We start from the raw sequence: 19960 nt of genomic DNA on the forward strand, positions 1-19960 counted from the left end.
GATTTTCATACAGAGCGCTACATGGCGTTACTAACATAAAAACCTAAACAGCCTACTTACACACTTGGAATTGTGGCCTGGGGTGCGATTTCGTATGCCAACAGGAGCACTCCCACCGTTATCCCACGCAACCTGACTGCATATTTGTACGTCAATCTGGCGTTCCACCTGTTTGCTGCCATTGATGAACAGCATTTGGGGAGGTATTTTCCAACAGGATAACGCTCCCCCACATTCGCTGTTGCAATTCAGCATGACCTAATGAGTGTCGACATGTTGCCTTGGCCTAATCGACCACCAAGTCTCTCTCCAGTCGAGCTCATATAGGACATCATCGGACGGTAACTCCAGCGTCATCTACAACAGCATTAACTGTTACCGTACTAACCGACTTAGCGCAACGGGGACGAACTCCACCCCACACACTGATACCCGGCACCCGTACAGCACAACGCAGGCACGTTTGCGTTCAACATCCTTGTGGTTACACCTGTTACTATAGCAGCATTTCTTATTTGCAATGCTTTATCTCACGCTCACATTAACATGTGATCTTTCAGTGTTAATCATATGAATTTCTTACCTAGACAAATGTATTCCCGAAATTACATTACCCTACGTTAATTATCTTTTGTGTTGTGATTATTTTTCCGTCAGCCTATTTTGGGCAGCGGGCTTAGATGGGAGCACTGTAAAGCAGAGAACAGGTTCGTGGGTCGCCTGGCAGCGAGGGCGCAGGGCTGCTTGCGTCAGACAGCCCCTAACGGCAGCTGATATATCGGCCATCTTTATTATGGGCGAACGTAAACAGCGCAGCCGCAGCCGCGGCGGGTGTTACCGGGCGTAGCCGCGAGAAGCGCGCTGTCACCAGCGAATCTATGCCTCTTGTCATTTCCCGTCTGCGATAGCGTCAGCGGTCGTGCTCCGCCCAGAGGTGCGATGTAAATCAGCGAGGTCGCTGCCGCGTCAAAGTGACGTAGGCACAGGACCTGTCTTGACTAACGTGGTCGACAGCTCACTGTTACGACTGATTACTTCAAATGGAAGCACCTGCCTTATATGCACTTCGGACGTTGTGATTCCTGGCTCTCAGAAGGGCTCCGAAATCTGCCAAGCCCGTTGTCTCAGTATGTGATTTGAAACTTTTCTTGGGCAGTTTATCTATGTGTTTCAAATTTCTAAGCGTTTCATTATTTATCAACACACATTTGATTCTAAAGTTCTCCCCGTCAAAAAGAAAAAAAAATCTATGTGAATAAATGATTCACAGTAGGCAGTACGTGTATTTATCACAGTTGCAGAGAGTGCCATTACACTGAAGTGACGAAAGTCAAGGGATACCACCTGATATCGTGTTGGACCTCCTATTTCCTAGCATAGTCCAGCAACACGACCTGCCCGCATCTCGTGGTCGTGCGGTAGCGTTCTCGCTTCTCACGCCCGGGTTCCCGGGTTCGATTCCCGGCGGGGTCAGGGATTTTCTCTACCTCGTGATGGCTGGGTGTTGTGTGCTGTCCTTAGGTTAGTTAGGTTTAAGTAGTTCTAAGTTCTAGGGGACTTATGACCACAGCAGTTGAGTCCCATAGTGCTCAGAGCCATTTTTGAACCAACACGACCTGGCATGGCCTCAACAAGTCGTTGTAAGTACCCTGCAGAAATACTGAGACATGCTGCGTGCCGGCCGGGGTGGCCGAGCGGTTCTAGGCGCTACAGTCTGGAACCGCGCGACCGCTACGGTCGCAGGTTCGAATCCTGCCTCGGGCATGGATGTGTGTGCTGTCCTTAGGCTAGTTAGGTTTAAGTAGTTCTAAGTTCTAGGGGACTGATGACCTTAGAAGTTAAGTCCCATAGTGCTCAGAGCCATTTGAACATGCTGCGTTCGTAGCCATCCAAAATTGCGAAAGTGTTGCCGGTGCCGAATTTCGTGCATGAACTAACCTCTCTATTATGTCCCATAAATATTCGATAAGATTCATATCTGGCTATTTCATTCTTTCTCGGGGACTTTGTCCCGCTCCAACGCGGGGTCGGCTTTGGTGGTACGGATGTGGCAGTGTTAATTGCAGAGGGTGGCCAGATGCCCTTCCTGACGCCACCCCGAACCCACCAGGACGGAAGTAGTGCCCCCAGCTGTCTGCGTCTAGTGTAAGTCATGAAACAGTTCGAACGTTTTCAAATTTCTGTGAGTCGTGTAACTGCGGCGTAACTGGGGGACCAGCTCGGTATTCACATAGCAGGATGTGGGAAACCACCTAAAAACCACATCCAGGAGGACCGGCATACCGGCCCTCGTCGTTAATCCGCCAGGCGGATTCGATCCGGGGCCGGCGCGCCTACCCGAGTCCAGGAAGCAGCGCATTAGCGCTCTCGGCTAGCCTGGCGGGTAGATTCACATCTGGCTCTCTAGGGGGCCAAATGATTCTATCGAATTGTTCAGAATGTTATTCAAACAAATTGCGAGCAATTATGGCGCAGTGAGATGGCACATTGTCATTCATATAAAAATTCCATCGTTCTTTGGGGACATGAAGTCTCTGAATGGGTGCAAATGGCACCATTTCCATTCAGTGATCCGTTCCGTTGGACAGAGGACCCAGTTCATTCCATGTAAACAGAGCCTACACCATTATGAAGACACCACCGGGTTGCACATTGGCTTTTTGACATCTAGGGGCCATGGTTTCATGGGGTCTGCGCCAAATTCGAAACCTACCATCGCCTGTTACCAACTAAAATCGGAACTCTTCTAACCAGGCCGCGGTTTTCCAGTCTTCTACGGTCCAACCGATACGATATCCAAGCCAGGAAAGGCGCTGCAGGCGATGTCGTGCTGTGAGCAAAGGCACTCGCGTCGGTCGTCTGCTACCACAGCCCGTTAACGCAACATGTCGCAGCACTGCCCTAACTGATACGTTCGTCGTACGTCCCACATTGGTTTCTGCGGTTATTTGATGCAGTGCTGCTTGTCTCTTAGCACTGACAACACTACGCAAACGTCGCTGGTCTTGGTCAATAAGTGAAGGCCGTCGGTCCTATCGTTCCGTGGTAGACGTAATGCCTGAAATTTGGTATTCTTGGGACCGTATCGACACTGTGAATCTCGGAATATCGAGTCCTTTAATGATCTTCGAACTGCAGAGTCCAAGGCGTCTAGCACCATCCACCATCCACGTTCAAAGTCTATTAATTCCAGTCATGCGGCCATAATCACGTCGGAAATCTTTTAACTTTTTTTTTCCTTTATTGATTTTCAATTCCCCCCCGAAGGGGGCTGGCTGGCAGCAGCTTAGTACGCCGCTCTACAGCCTACAGACTTTTATTTTAACGAACGGAAGAAGCAAAGAAACAAGAAAAACAGGCGATAAAACGGTGACGTCAAGTGCAAAATGGCAGAAAAATGCGGAAAGTTAAAACAGAAAGCAAAAGGGGTTCGCAACGTTAATAAAAGACACAGGAATCAGACAAGTAACATGGAACACACACAATTAAAAAACACGGCGACAGTCTGGTTTCTGTTCGCAAGAGATAAAAAGCACACCCAGCGACAGTATAATGGCCGTTCGCAACACTTCCCAAAAAACAGAACACAGAACACTCACTGTAAAACATGCACTGTAGAACACTCACTGTAGAACACTGCACGAAAGTGGCAGCACAAAGATGACACTCCCGAGCCAAAGGCAGATTGGGGGGGGGGGGGACATGGAGGAGGGGGAAGAACAAGGAGGGAGGAAGGAAAAAAAAACGAAAAAGGGGGGGGGGGAACCAAGGAGGGAGAGGACTAATAAAGGGGGAGAAGGGCAGACGCGAGAGGGAATGAGAGGAGGCAGATGAGGGAAATGTAAAAGGATTCGGGGGAGAGAAAGTGGCAAAGAGAGGGGTGGTGGGGAAGAAAGAGGATGGAAGGGGGGAAGAGGGAGCCTGGGAAAAGGACAGAGGAAAGGAGGGGGAGTGAGAATCAGAGTTGATAGGAGGGATAAATGGAGGGAGAGAGGGCATCATCCGGGAGGGGGAGTTGATGGAAGCCACCTTGGAAAAGGAGATGTAGGGTGTAGAGATGGAGTGTAGGGGGGACACAACAGTGAAGACGTGGCAGGGGGTGGGGATGGGAGAGGAGAGGAGCAACCAGGGGATGAGGGGGTTCAAGGCGGCGGGAGGTGTAGAGGATGTGGATATGTTCGAGGAATAGGAGCAGATGGGGGAAAGGAATGAGATCATAGAGGATCCGCGTGGGGGACGGGAGGCGTATACGGAAGGCGAGGCGGAGTGCATGACGCTCAAGGATCTGGAGGGACTTATAGAATTTGGGGGGGGGGGCAGATATCCAGGCAGGACTGGCATAACAGAGGATGGGACGGATTAAGGATTTATAGGTGTGGAGGATGGTAGAGGGGTGCAACCCCCATGTCCGGCCAGAGAGGAGTTTGAGGAGTCAGAGGCGGTTGTGGGCTTTGGAATGGATGGAGTGGAGATGAGGGATCCAGGTGAGGTGACGGTCAATGGTGAGGTCAAGGTAGGTGAGGGTGGGGGTATCTTTTCACTTGACTCACCTGAGTACAAATGACAGCTCCACCATTGCACTGCCCCGTTATAATTGTGTATGCGATGCTAACGCCATTTGCACATGTGCATTTCGCAAACCTATAATTTTTGCCACGTTGGTGTACAAAGGGTAACCGAGACGCCCTTTAACATCTGGAAATGCAGTGATTCACAGAGTGATGTAGGTGGAAAGGTAAAAATTGATACACTTCTGTGAAATGAGTTGGGGTTTTGCTGAAACGAAAAACGAGTGCAAAAACTGGTCAACGTATGGCGCTGGACAGCAGTACGACGGAGACGCCATATGAGAATCGTGTGTATCAAAGAGAGAGGCAGTCAGTTCGTCCCTAACCTTGGCTATAAGCACTGCTGGAAGGTGCGACCTTTAGGCAGGCTCGCGCTTAACCCAATATTGCTACAAGTGTGGAAGATCCCTTCCGCACATCTTTTAGTGAGCATCACGTGCTGAGCCGCGCAGTCCGTCATGCATGGCCTCCGAAGTTCCCAAACCCCATTCCGTGTTACTTCTGGCTGTGGGGTTACATGAAGTCGAAAGTTAACCGCGATTGTTCGGCTTGATTGAGGATGCTAAAAGAAAACATCCGACGGTAGTTTATCATCGTACTTACTGATATGCTGTGCGGTGGTGTTCACAACATTGTGTCTTGCCTGCAGGTATTGTTGATGAACTATAGGCGACATTCTGAGCATTTGCTATGAAGAACATTGTCTTTGATAAAAATCAATTGTTACGTTAGTTGTTGTTTTTGTATCATATGAAGTGCCACCTTTTTTTTTCACTTCCAATCACCCACCTTTGGGGTATGCCAGATCAATCACTTCTTAGATGCTTGTGCTCTCTTTTTCTCCCAGTATTTCTTCATTATATCTGATCTTTTCCTTCTTTCCTCCTCTGATATCTGAATTGGTGGTTTCCTGGAGTTCATCTTAACTTGGAACCTCTTACTTTTGTCTTTGGTTACGGGCTTAGCTGTACCTTCTTTAACATGACTTCGGTAATTTGGAGTTCTCTCAAATACTTTTGCACTTCCTTAAACCAATTGGGTTTAGTCTTTTTTTATTTTCTTTTTTTTTGTAAAAGAAGTCAAGGATTTGTTTAGTTAGTTCATTCGGAAATCAGTCCTCCTTTTCGCCATGGTTTCTGGGAGTCTCTCCGACTTTGCATAGAGGTCTTCGTTTCTGTAGAGAACTTGATTGTTGTTTTGGAATTTGGGACTCATGATCTTCCCCTAAAGTTTCTTCTCCTTGATTTCCAATTTCTCCATTTGCCCTTTCCTCCCCATGACTAGTGTCTCTGCTGCATAGAGTGCTTCCGGCTTAATTACTGCGTGTTCCAAGAGAGGGCTTCCTTATTGTATGTATTTTTGGTTTTCTGGAAAGCTAGTTCCATTCTGGCCCTTCTTGCTTCCATTGTTTTCCCTTCAAGGTTGTTCCATTCAATCCATTCCCCATCCAAGCGCCATCTATTGCTCATTATGTGCATTTTTGTTTTATTTCAATGAAACTCCATGTCATTTCAAGCATGCGTGTCAATATTCACCTCGCTACGTAGATTATTCAGTGAAGTATTGAATTTTCAAATGTTAACGGACTTTTGGGTCACCCTGTACTTAAACCAAAATTTGATAGGTCGTTTACAAGTTTCTCTTATTTTACACTAGCTACCTGCCCCGACTTCGGAAGCATAGCACCAAGTTTCAGCGGCCGAATGTCTTGCTTATCGTATGTAGTGAAATAGACAAATCTTCCTCGTGAATCAAGTCTCTATTAGTGAAAACTCCGTATAGTAGTTCCAGAGATTAGCCTTCACGTTCAGAGAGGAATCGCAAACGGAGGAATTTATTTTACGTGTAAGAGCTTTACTCGTCATTCGCGGGCACCATCAGAAATTTAATAACCACCGGCGACGCCTTAAATGTAATTGGCTATGTGTGGCGCCGACGTCAGACATTTTATGTCCGACATCGGCGTATACAAGGCACGTACACGAGAGATGACTTTTTTATGAATCACACATATACAGAATTATAGCCATTATAGTATGTAAATTATTGACTTCTACACCATCGCATGGTGCCGATTAGAATTACAACGGATTTTACAAATACAACATAAGCCAAAATAAAGCAAAACCAAATTTCTGATAACAGAACTGCCACCGTGTTTTGGATAAGCTCATTTTGTTCTTCTCCGTAAATCTTAAACAACCAGTTCAACAGGCCAAGGTAGACGAATAATCGCAATGCATTTCCTTTTGCATCCAAATGACAAGTCGTAGCCACCATGTCATAGTCAGGGAAGAAAGGATATAAGAGAGGCCCCGGCCGTTGCGGTCAGACGGCTGCTACTGGTTGCCCATGTTAGGCGGACACCACTGGTCAGACGCAGGCATGAACGCAGAACATTTTCACGTGCCGACCTACTGTCGTCTGACGTCTGTCGAAATGGTTGACAGAAGGAAGCGTACACTTTACCGTCCCGTCGATATCATCACCAATGCAGCACAACTTCGGACTGGGTAGGAATGAAACAACAAATGTTTCGGAGGAACCACCCTCGCTGAAGCCTAACTCAGTAATTCCGGAACTGGAATCGAGCTCCGTGCTTCTCCACGCGTCTCCAGAGTCTTGACCACTTCGGTACGTCATGGGGTCTTGTCATACCACTATTTTGAATTCTCACATGGGTTAGTTAACCGATTTAATGTTTGAAATTTCCGTCCTAGCCACCGAAATATGACACAGTTAACTTGGATGGTGATGGGTGGCCGCCTATAACGGACGAAGAGCGGGGATCCTCTCGTTAGTGCCAGTGTAGGGGGTTACGGCTGGCAGTTTGTGTCCCGCTGTGGCACCATTGCCCGGGGCATTCGACCGATGAAGGCCGTAACGGGGGCATCACAGCAGCCGTAAAGCGCTTATATTCCCTACGGGATGGCCACGGAAAAATAACTGATTTTCGCGATGGCGCCAGTACAGGTCGCTTGCCATTGGCTCCACGACACAGTATCACTCGGCCGCAAGACCCTTGTTACAATACATCGTGGAGACGGTGAGCGATTTTCTGTCTGCACTTACAGACTCCAATAACGTCCGTTAGCTCCAAAATGACTGATAGGAACAATTCGTCATTTACAACACTATAACGGTAAGTCCAGTCCCAATTTCAACAAGCCAACGAGATACGGCTCGAATTGTTGCTTATATGGGGACCGTCCGGACTAACTTTGAATGCTAGTACAAAAACCAGATGACAGTTATAAAAGTCGAGGAACATGAAAAGGAAGCAGTGGTTGGGAAGGGAGTGAGACAGGGTTGTAGCCTCTCCCCGATGTTATTCAATCTGTACATTGAGCAAGCAGTAAAGGAAACAAAAGAAAAATTCGGAGTAGGTATTAAAAGCGATGGAGAAGAAAGGAAGAGCAGTTGAACGGAATGGACAGTGTCTTGAAAGGAGGATATAATATGAACATCAACAAATGCAAAACGAGGATAATGGAATGTAGTCGAATTAAGTCGGGTGCTGCTGAGGGACTTAGATTAGGAAATGTGACGCATAAAGTAGTAAAGGAGTTTTGCTATTTGGGGAGCAAAATAACTGACGATGGTCAAAATAGGATATAAAATGTAGACTTGCAATGGCAAGGAAAGCGTTTCTGAAGAAGAGAAATTTTTTAACCTCGAGTATATATTTAAGTGTCAGGAAGTCGTTTCTGAAAGTATATGCATGGAGTGTAGCCATGTATGGGAGTGAAACATGGACGATAAATAGTTTGGACAAGAAGAGAATAGAAGCTTTCGAAATGTGGTGCTTCAGAAGAATGCTGAAGATTAGATGGGTAGATCACATAACTAATGAGGAGGAGTTGAACAGAATTGGGGAGAAGTGGAGTTTGTGGCACAACTTGAGTAGAAGAAGGGATCGGTTGGTCTCAGGCATCAAGGGATCACCAATTTAGTATTGGAGGCAGGGTGGAGTGCAAAAATCGTAGAGGGAGACCATGAGATGAATACACTAAGCAGATTCAGAAGGATGTAGGTTGCAATAAGTACTGGGAGATGAAGAAGCTTGCACAGGATAGAGTAGCAGGGAGAGCTGCATCAAACCAGTCTCAGGACTGAAGACCACAACAACAACAACAAACTATCGGCTATTCCACCCACATATTGAGAAGGAAAAAGAATGTCTATGAGCTTTTACATTCTCACGGATCTTGCGAGCAGCAGAACGGTCGCAGAGTGTTTTTCGAGTACAGTTTCCTTGCTCAATAGCTTCTCTGTAAGTACGTCACCTTCCCTTTTGAAATCCTCGAGCATTGCTCTTACACCATGTCGACCTGTTACGGTCGTAGCAGCGGGTTTCGTGTCTATTGTTACGCCTAGTTAATAGGTATTCCAAACGTTGGAGCAGTACTCTACATCTGTCACATTAGTGTCTCGTATGCACATTCACAACGTTTTGCCAGAATCTAAGTCTTTCATCTGCCATCCCTTCACGTTCATGCCATTTCATATCGCTTATTAATATCACCGCGAAATAAGATAATCGTACGATGTGACTTGATCAAGTGGCTCCCCACTAATCTCGTAATCACCACTGTTGTGTTTTAAAATTCGAACAGCTGCCGTGTTTATAAACTTAATCATGGGAATCAGCTCCATATATTATGCAAACAGCTGTGGCGAGTCTCTTATTTAATCGGACTGCAAACATTTGCTCAATTTAAAACTGTTAAAACCTCCCTTCGTAAATAATTTGGGTTAACGGTCCATCAAAAAGGGACCTAACACCCAAAATCCCCGATGATACGCAATGAATAATTGTTTGAAAGTCTCTTTTTAGCCCTAAATGTTCATCTGACTACGTACAGCGCTCACAGTTCCTACCGTGATAAAATTTAAAAGTCAAAGAGTAAGTAATTTATACTCAGAATAAATAAATCTCTCCTCTACATTATATTCTTCAAATGAGTGAAAAAGCGGGACTGCGCTGTAAATTGGTAGATTAATCATCACATGTTCTCACCATCAAATACTCTCATGAAATAAAAATCCTGTATTAGAAAACTTGTAAAATACCTGCTGCCTTAATAATTATATTTAATGCGCCTTGTGAACTGCAGCTATCTGTTCCTCATATGAGACTTAACTGACATTAAATGGAATTAATTTTCTGGTCTTGTCCAACTACAATCATTCCGTCATTCACATGAGAATATATTTGTAGTGTCGGCAGACTTGCCAACACTACGCACACTAATTGAAAGAGGCGGCCAAGATGCACGCGCTAACTCACGAAGGATGGAGTGATGTCTGAAACAGGATACGTAATGAATGCTATAAAGAAAAGTACGTAGCTTCTGGAATACTTAACTTTAATCCATCCTTTGTATACATCGTTCTTGATGAGACATGCTTCATACGATACAAGTGAGACTCTATAGTTTCAGACAATACACTGCTAATGGCGCCTTGCTAGGTCGTAGCCATTGACTTGGCTGAAGGCTATTCTATCTGCTCTGCAAATGAGCGAGGATTCGTCAGTGTGTATCGCTAGCTACGTCGTCCGTACAACTGGGGCGAGTGCTAGTACGTCTCTCTAGACCTGCCGTGTGGTGGCGCTCGGTCTGCTATCACTGAAAGTGGCGACACGCGGGTCCGATGTGTACTAATGGACCGCGGCCGATTTAAAGCTACCACCTAGCAAGTGTGGTGTCTGGCGGTGACACCACAATATTCATGATGTTGAAATGAAGTGCAACATCGCTGCCTCTACTGCTACATATCAGCAGTTATCTGCTTCGTGGTTTTAAGTTTTGCTTTGTTGTAACGTCTATTGACATTCATGGAGGTTGGATTAGATCCATGTAGCTGTTGTACGTGTTGACAAGAATAATAGACATTACAGCGTCGAGAAAATTACCTCCTCCAGATGTTGTTTCCTGATGACGCTGGTGTTATCCGAGACTGTTTGCTCATATTCTGCCTCTGCTATTGCATCTGTTGCTGTGGACAAACCATACTGTATTCGTTCAAAACGAATTTGTAAGTTAAAATCTGACGACATGTTATCTATTAAAGGGTGTGGAGAGACTGAAAATTTACTTACGGGAACGCAGCCGGATGACGTTGTCGGCAACAGCCAATATTTCGACAGGCGCTCAGCCTATCATTTTCAAGGCGAAACTGCAACAAATAAGCGCTGTTCAAGGGAATTTAAAACCGGTTTGTAGCACGCTTTAAACATTAGCCCCATCACACAAACAAAGGTGACCGACGTCATAAGTTACCGATATTGAAAATTAATAACCAACGTGTTAGGTAGTATTAACTCCGTCGGTCTGTTTTTTGACAAGGAGAGAGCAGGGTTCCAAGCAGATGTTCTTTTTTTTTTTCTTTTTTTTTCTTTTTTTTTTTTTTTTAAACTTCCATTTCTATTTATGAGGTTCCTTGCTAATTTAATTTCAACAGCTTCCTGAACCAAACTATTCCAATATCAGGAAACGCTTGCCATATCTCCATGTTGTAAACTATTCTATAGGATGACCGGTGCCAAGACAATTTCTGCAATAGCAGATTTGCTCAGCAGTTTTAAGCGTGTGTGACGCTAATGCTCAGTACATCGCTCCTCCGCCGTCCTGATAGCCTGACCGATACATGACATACCACGACTGCAAGAAATAAGATAGCTGCCCTCCTTGCGCGAACCAAGATCAACCGTTAAGGAACCTAAAAGGACCCTTACATTAGATGGCGGTCAAAAAACTCGATTCACATCGTATTTCCGCAAATTAGGACCAATCCTGGGGTCAACAGAAACATCCGATCTCACGCGTCGGCTTTGAGCCGTGACGTAAGGGTGCTGTGGTGTGTGACGTCATTACGGCGCGGAGTTTGGTTTGTGAGTGTGGCGTGTTTGTAGATGTTGCCTCGTTGACGTTACCTTAGTAGGAGTTTTAGGGCCTGTAATATATAGTTTACCTTTTTACTGTACTTTTTGTTTTAACGTCGTCTATGAGGCTTTTATCAGTTTGCCATTAGATTGTTCAATCTTTATGGTCTATATGTTTTGTCGCTACTCGTTATGTCTAATGAATCAATATTGTTTTTTTCTTTTTTTTATTTGTTTCTTTTTTTTATCTTTTGATTGACCTACACATTGATCTGTAGCGTAGCCCTGAATACGAGGTTAGGTTGGGAATTTTTTTTTGGCGGGGGGGGGGGGGGGCCGGGGGGGGCGCAGCCCCCTCCTGCCTGGCCTTGAGTACCACTTGTTTATTATTATCTTTGTTTGCTATCAATGTTAGCAGATTGTTCTTGTGAAACCTTTGTGTGTGTGTTGTTTTTCTATGTGTTTTCGTCTTTGTGATACGTATGCAACGTTTCTATATCCGCCTTATTGGAATTGTCGTTTCCGCTATATTTGTGACGTCATGGGTCAAAGCCGACGGGTTAGATCGGACGCTTTCGTATTTCCCAATCCTGTTGGACATAATCCCTTATGGCAAAAAAATGCCGTAGACTTTAGTGGCACCTCGGTATTATCATCACTCACCCGGTGCACGATTGGTCGAGAGCGCAACACACGTCTGACCTGTTTTTTATTATAACCATTTTGACGAAAGGTGACCTCAAGATGGACTAACTCAGATCTCACGTACCGCTTGTACTTCAATTTCATAAATAGAACTACGCACTGTTCTTGTCAAAACCAAGAAGCAATTCCTTCTTTTCTTTTGTATCTGTTGTGACGTAACAAGACTGTTACGCCACACTGAAGTAGCCGAAAGAAAGGCACGCGTACACACACGCCGACTGGCGTCAAGTCTGGAACAAGATACGTTATGACTGCTATCAAGAAAATACGTAGCTTTGGAATATACATAACTTTATTTATTCCTTGTGATACATCTCTCTTGGCTATACAAATGAGACTCGTAAGATACATGCACTGTTACAATTGGCGCTTTGCTAGGTCGTAGCCATGGACTTAGCAGAAGGCTATTCTAACTGACTCTCGGCAAATGAGAGGAAGGCTTTGTCCGTATTGTCGCTAGCAATGTCGTCGTACTCTGGGGCGAGTGCTCTATCGTATATCGAGACCTGCCTTGTGGTGGCGCTAGGTCTGCGATCACACAGTGGCGACACGCGGGTCCGACATGTACTAAATGGACCGCGGCCGATTTAAGCTACCACCTAGCAAGTGTGGTGTCTGGCGGTGACACCACAGTATCCTCTCTGGATCCTCAGCACAGTATCCTGTTCGATGGGGCTTCCTCTGTGTGTACATTGTTGAACCGAATCTTCTTCACTCTGACATGGCCAGTGGACGTTCTTCGCTCGTTGTCCGATTGTCGGGTTGTCATCAACACTCAAGCTGCTTTAGACCAAGTACACTGCTCCGTGGCAAGTTCTAGTACTACGTGATGACACAATTTTACAGCAATATTAATACAATGGTGATCCCCCACTTCCGGCTTTAATTCCATCGCTCAACAAACATTTCGCCAGCTTCACGCCAGCCTTACCACTCTGCAAAAGAAAATAAGAAAGTGGCATGTATGGATCGATGTACACGGATCGTGACACAACTAAATTCTTTATCACTTCGTGTCATCATCAGTAGACCCTTTTGTTCCGTCTCTAAAACACAAACACGTTTTCATTAGAATAATCGTTGCTGAAAACGTATCCAGCTTTTTTTTGTGTTACAGACCAGAATAAGAGAACCCACTAATAATGGCACGGATATGCCGCAGATTTATGGCGTGATGGTATCTGTCTCTTTCTAACACGTAGTATTCTTCTCAGAAGACCGAGGATGCTTCTAAATGTTTTGAGTAGCAGAGATAGCCGTGAGTAGATGAAATGTGCGAGCGAGACTGAGAATGTGCGCAAGAAAAGAGATGTTCATAAGACAGCGTTTTCTATTATTTTAGGCCGGCCGGAGTGGTTCAAATGGTTCAAATGACTCTGAGCGCTATGCGACTTAACTTCTGAGGTATCAGTCACCTAGAACTTAGAACCAATTAAACCTAACGAACGTAAGGACATCACACACATCCATGCCCGAGGCAAGATTCGAACCTGCGATCGTAGCGATCGCTCGGTTCCAGACTGTAGCGCCTAGAACCGCACGGCCACTCGGGCTGGAGTGGCCGTGCGGTTCTAGGCGCTACAGTCTGGAACCACGTGACCGCTACGGTCGCAGGTTCGAATCCTGCCTCGAGCATGGATATGTGTGATGTCCTTAGGTTAGTTAGGTTTAAGTAGTTCTAAGTTCTAGGGGACTGGTGACCACAGCAGTTAAGTCCCATAGTGCTCAGAGCCATTTGAAACATTTTTTTCTATTATTTTAGAAGTGTTCTAGAACCTGGAGCAGTGGAATCTATATTTCACAAATTTCGATTCTCAAAAGTACTGGGTGATTATAGTTAAACTGACGGTATTCCGAGTGCTCCATTGTGGGCTACATACACCGCAGGACACTGAAACGTTGTAGGTCAGTTCATTAATTGATGCGCGCTCAGAGTTTGCTGAAAAAATAATGGTTCTACTTCCTGCCACCAGGCGAAACTGTGGCGCTCTATGCAGTCAGAATGTGGTATTGGTACAGGAACACGGGAGGGACGGTGGTTCTGGTACGTGTATTAGCATATGGTCACAAGTTGCAACATGAGTTCAATATGGTCTCCCAACTCACCAACTTGCTGCATGCATAGCACGGCATGGTCGACAGTTGCTCGCAGCATATTCGATATGTCGTCGTATGTTATCCTTCAGATCAAGAGGAGTACCGATACATCCATGATAGACATGATCTTTCAGACATCCTCACAACCAGAAGTCACATGGATTTAGGTCGGTGGGTGTGGAAGGCTACACATCTTGAAACTGCTTGGGGTTGATGCGGTCGATACCGAAGATTACTCGGAGTAAACTTTTCACCTGACAAGTGACATGTGATGTCGCTCCATCTTGCGTGAAAATAATGGTGTGGATACTGTTCCGTTTTTGCGAATCTAGAATCACTCGTTAACAAGACCTGCGTAAACCTAACTAACCTAAGGGCATCACACACATCCATGTCGAAGGCAGGATTCGAACCTGCGACCGTAGTAGCAGCGCGGTTCCGAACTGAAGCGCCTGGAACTGCTTGGCCGCAATGGCCGGCCAAAGCATTTCATGTATTAGTATGATGGTTGCACGAATAGAACCGCAAACTGAGTCAATTTGCAGTTTGAACTGTAAAAATATTCTATGAGTGCCCTTCTGGTCACGACATTTGTCCGAGCGACTGTCAAGTTCGTACCATACCTTATGTAGCAACATCCTGTCAGTTGTCATCACAACAGCACTGATGCGTTCTCTGAGCTTTTACAGTCTTCTTGGCACTGGTTGTACGTAAGCACGGTCCTTTACGTGCCTCACAAGGAGAACTCCCGATCAGGAAAGCTGACAACGACCGGGAGAGCAATGGGTTGACCACATGCCCCTCCATAACAACATCCAGTGACGCCTCAGGGTGAGGATGACACGGCGGCCGGTCGGTACCGTTGATCGTTCATGGCCTGTTCGGTGTTCGTCAGAAAGAAGCGCCACACATCTTCACCACTGCGCCCAATCCACCGATGGGGAAGGTCGTCGCTTAGATAGAGACGAGCGTCGATGCTCCAATGAAGAGGTGTCCCAGCTTGTCGGAAGATGAAACTCTCGGGATCAACAGTCAGTTATTGCTTCCTGCAATGTGATTGAAAATTGAAGGCGCCAGCCCTAATCTTCCGGTTTTAATTGTTGCACGAGCTGCAGACGGTACGGTTTCAAATGTAACCGCTGACGCAAAATTTTCCACACGGTATGTTGCGGTATTTCAAGTTCGTGGCCTGCCCGAAGCGTTGATTTTTTGCGATTGCGTACGAAACTTTCTCTCACCCTCTCCACGGTTGCATCAGGCACACCTGTTCGATCGGTACTTTCCGCTTACAGAGACAACCGACGTGCTTAAATTCTCGATACCAACGCACAGTTCTCTGTTTACCTGTCGATTCTTTTGCGTAATGCCATTTGAATGAAAGCTGATACAAAGTAACAGATAAATATTTCGCATATTTCAATACACAAAACTCTCTCGTTCCTTCGTCGCCATTTTGTCAAAGCACTGCACCCGAACAACAGCTGGTGGGTACAATGCAAACGCTGTGAGTTTACGATTTTATTCATGCATCAGCCATAGTCGTGTATGTAATACTTTAGAAAATACAGAACTCTGAAAACCAATGCATCATTTATAGTAGCCCTGTGCATTTGAACTAAGTAGGACAGTATTTGATACTGAAGTCAGTAGTGGACTATATCCACACATTCTCATTTATCTCGCAAACAGCTTGTCTGTAAACCTCTGCCGGCCGGGGAGGCTGAGCGGTTCTAGATGCTACAGTCTGGAACCGCGCGACCATGCCTCGGGCATGGATGTGTATGATGTCTTTAGGGTAGGTAGGTTTAAGTGGTTCTGAGTTCTAGGGGACTGATGACCTTAGAAGTCCCATACTGCTCAGAGCCATTTGAACCATTTGTAAACCTCTGTTTACGCGAATTTTTTTGCTTCTGTTATCGCCTTCGCTGCTAATTAAGACAGACCCTTTATCAACTTTCACTTCTATCTATGACTGTGTAGTAGCATTTTTTATTAATTTTTTTCTGCTCATTGTTTTTCCCTGCAATGGGTCTTACCTCCTGATGTGGAAAATGATGTGGAATAGTTGCAGCGATGTCGCAGGCGAATAGTGTATGGGCGTGGGTCCCGATTTACCAGATCATGTTGGTTCGTTTCTCTTGTATATCTCGATTTACTTTAGCTCCAATCTGCGTGTATTTGTCGCGTGTTACTATGACGCTTCGGCATGACCGATGGTGCCGATGTTGATTCTCCACCCACTCGAATTTCCATGTCCTCGCATCATGCGAGGAGTCGCTTGTCGCAATAGCATGGATCTACACATAATTTATGGTGACAGGTACACCACTAATAGCGGGTCTAATGCGTCGTGTCATTGGAAGTGATGGACGCCTCTGGCGATGGCTTGTAGTATTCATCGAGACCAATCTCGATACAGACGCCACTAAATGTGGCCTCACAGCGTTACTGGGTCGCCAATAATTTAAAACAACGGCCCTGTCGAACGGCACTGAATTTTGCAGAGGTGTATGTGCACACACTTTCCGGCCTCGCGACAAAATGGGAGAGCGTCTGCCATGGTACATCCGTTATTAGGCAACTGCCAATAAGTTCCTTCTGTTTATTGATGCTCTGCTTTCCGAAATCTTTTGTAAAGTATGCAGAGAGTACTCGAGTTTTCCATGAAACAAGGGCTCAATAACCCATAATGAAGCCCCAACTCATCGCTGAAATTGTTTAGGATTAAAAAAAGTAATTAAACTAGATGTTCTTTCGTTACTTGTGGTATTATCGAACTCTTTCCCCTGCGTCTTTCTGACCTCGCCTCCTTTTGCTGTGATACTTGTAAAACACTATGTTAGGACCATCTTATTCTATACTGACTTAGCCCCCGGTTCTTCGCTCGCATAGACTGTTGCCTTTCAGTGATTTTTTAAAATTTTTATTTAATTGAATTTTTCACAAATTGCAATACCTTCTATGACTTTAACACTAATTAAGGCCATATAAGCATGGTATTTTCCCCAAAAAGCGATTCTGGTAGCTGGAGTGCAAGGTTTTTGTGAATGATGCCTTTTGCGTTCTTGTGGAAATTTTTCATGGCAACTTTCATACCCTAACAAACATTTCTTTACATCTAACCGAGGAGAGAAATACCAGTTTTCATAAATTTACCTTTAAAACTATTTTTAATGTAACGAAATATTTTCTTAAAAATTTGCATTCCAATTCCACTCCCTTAGTGGTTGAATTTCCAGAAAGATTGAAACACGTATTTTATTTTATTTCCAACCTAGATGTCGAATACCAGTTGTCACAGATGCAGCCTTAGAAATCATAGATGCAGCCTTAAAAAATCCCTTATAGTTCTTTAGTAATTATCTATTCTCCAAAAATCTTTTACCCACTATTTTACCCACTTAGTGATTGAATTTCCAAAATGCTGAAACACGTATTTTTTTATTTTCTGACTGAGATAGCAAATATAAGTTTTCGTTGTTTTAGCTTCAGAATTCACATAATTCGCCGTGCGGTTCTGGCGCTGCAGTCCGAAACCGCGTGTGTGATGTCCTTAAGTTAGTTAGGTTTAAGTAGTTTTAAGTTCTAGGGGACTTATGACCTAAGATGTTGAGTCCCATAGTGCTCAGAGCCATTCCCATAATAGTGACCTAGTTTCAAAGAGTCTCTTATCGCTTATTTCAGCCACTTGGGAGTGGAATCTGCGAGAGTCCCTTCTTAAACGGCGCCTAAAGATCCACACACTGTCCAAACCTCGAGCTTCTATCCTTAGCAATTTGGGCCGGTCGATGATGAGTCAGTGAATTGGTCTGACCCTATTTGACCCACTCAGGGTTTGAATTTTCAAAAACAGTGAAACACGTACGTTTTCCTCTCCAACAAATTTTCAAAGATCTAACTTTATAAATGCTTTGGCATTGATATACGTTCAGAAAACGTTTCACCCCCTATTTCACCCCTTTAGCGATTGAATTTCTGAAAACATGAAACACGTAATTTTTTATTTGCAACTGACAAGCGCAATTTAAATTTTCATCTTTTTCGCTTTAAGAGTGCTTTCAGAATAAAAGATTTTCATAAAAAATCTCGTTCACCCTTTAGGGGTTGAATTTACGGAAACAGTGAAACAGCCGGTTTTTTTTTTTATTTCTAAATCAGAAACCAAATTTCAATTTTCATACATTTAGCTTTAAAAATAATTTCATAATAAAATATTTTGATAAAAGATCTCATCCCTTTTCACCCCATTGGGGATTCAGTTTCCAAAAACCGGAAAGTCAAATATGAGTTTTAATAGATTTAGCTATAAAAATACTTCAGTAATAATAACGGGTTTTCCAAAAAAAAACTCTTCATCCCCTTCTTCACCTTCTTATGGTTGGAATTTAGAAAAACCCCTTATAATCGATGCCTACAGTATAAGATCCACAGCTTCTCCAATTTTCAAGTTTCTATTCTTAGCCGTTTGGGCTGGGCGATGATGATAAGTCGGTGAGTCAGGACATTGCATTTTATATACAGAGATGACGGAGGTCGTAAAAAACGAAACGGGAAAGCTCTGAAGTGTTGTGGAGGGTGTCGTGAGGCATTATCTGAGAACAGGAAATAACCATCAAAAACGAATCAATGATGGTGCGTAGCGTCAGACGTATAGAAAACAATGCCTGGCGCTACATCACACCTTCGTCATAAACGTGAATTGATACATTCTGTGCTGGTGTAATAGACGTGGACGAAATCGACGCCATATAACGTAAAGAATTCTGCCACGTCGCTTCGTCAGCAAACGTGAATTGATACATTGCACACTGATTTAATAGGGGCGGACATGAATTCTGCCATGTCCACTGCGAAGAGTTGCGCTTTCGAGCGATCGCTGTACAACCTGATGTTAATTGCCGGAGGGATACACTAGTGTAAAATGTCTGATAATAAGCATCCGGACGCGTATTAGTGGACATTAACGTGGCGTGTCTCCGCCCTTCAGTTTTGTGTTGGCTTCGGCTCTGCTGCGAACTCTTCCAATGAGGCGTCTGAATGCCGTTGGAGGAACGGTAGCCCATTGTTCCTCAAGAGCCGACACCAGAAGAGCTAGTGATATTGGACGCCCTGGAGCAAAGTCGACGTCCTAACGCATTCCAAAGATATTCCGTTGAGTTCAGGTAGGGGTTGTGGGCAGGAAGGTCCAGTCTCTGAAGTGCTCCTCTACTGTGCGCAGTACATAAAGCTGCAGAACGTCTTAATATCTTTCCGCGTTTAGCGTTTTCTTAAGCGCCATAAGGGACCATACCCTAACGACGAAAAACACCTCACGCGGTAAAACCAGCTCCACTACACATGACCGAGCGAGGTGGCGCAGTGGTTACACACTGGACTCGCATTCGGAAGGACAACGGTTCAATCCCGCGTCCGGCCATCCTGATTTAGGTTTTCCGTGATTTCCCTAAATCACTCCAGGCAAATGTCGGGATGGTTCCTCTGAAAGGGCACGGCCGACTTCCTTCCCCATCCTTCCCTAATCCGATGAGACCGATGACCACGCTGTCTGGTCTCCTTCCCCAAACCAACCAACCAACCAACTACACATGATGACAGATAATGTTCTCCAGGCATTTACCAATTCCATCGTATTGGCTCAGTGCATAGCGTGAGTCAAAACTCCAAATCACTCATTTTCAGTCATCCATTGGCATCGCTTTTTACG

Source organism: Schistocerca americana, chromosome 5 (genome assembly GCF_021461395.2).
Source record: "Schistocerca americana isolate TAMUIC-IGC-003095 chromosome 5, iqSchAmer2.1, whole genome shotgun sequence".
Lineage (NCBI taxonomy): Eukaryota > Metazoa > Arthropoda > Insecta > Orthoptera > Acrididae > Schistocerca > Schistocerca americana.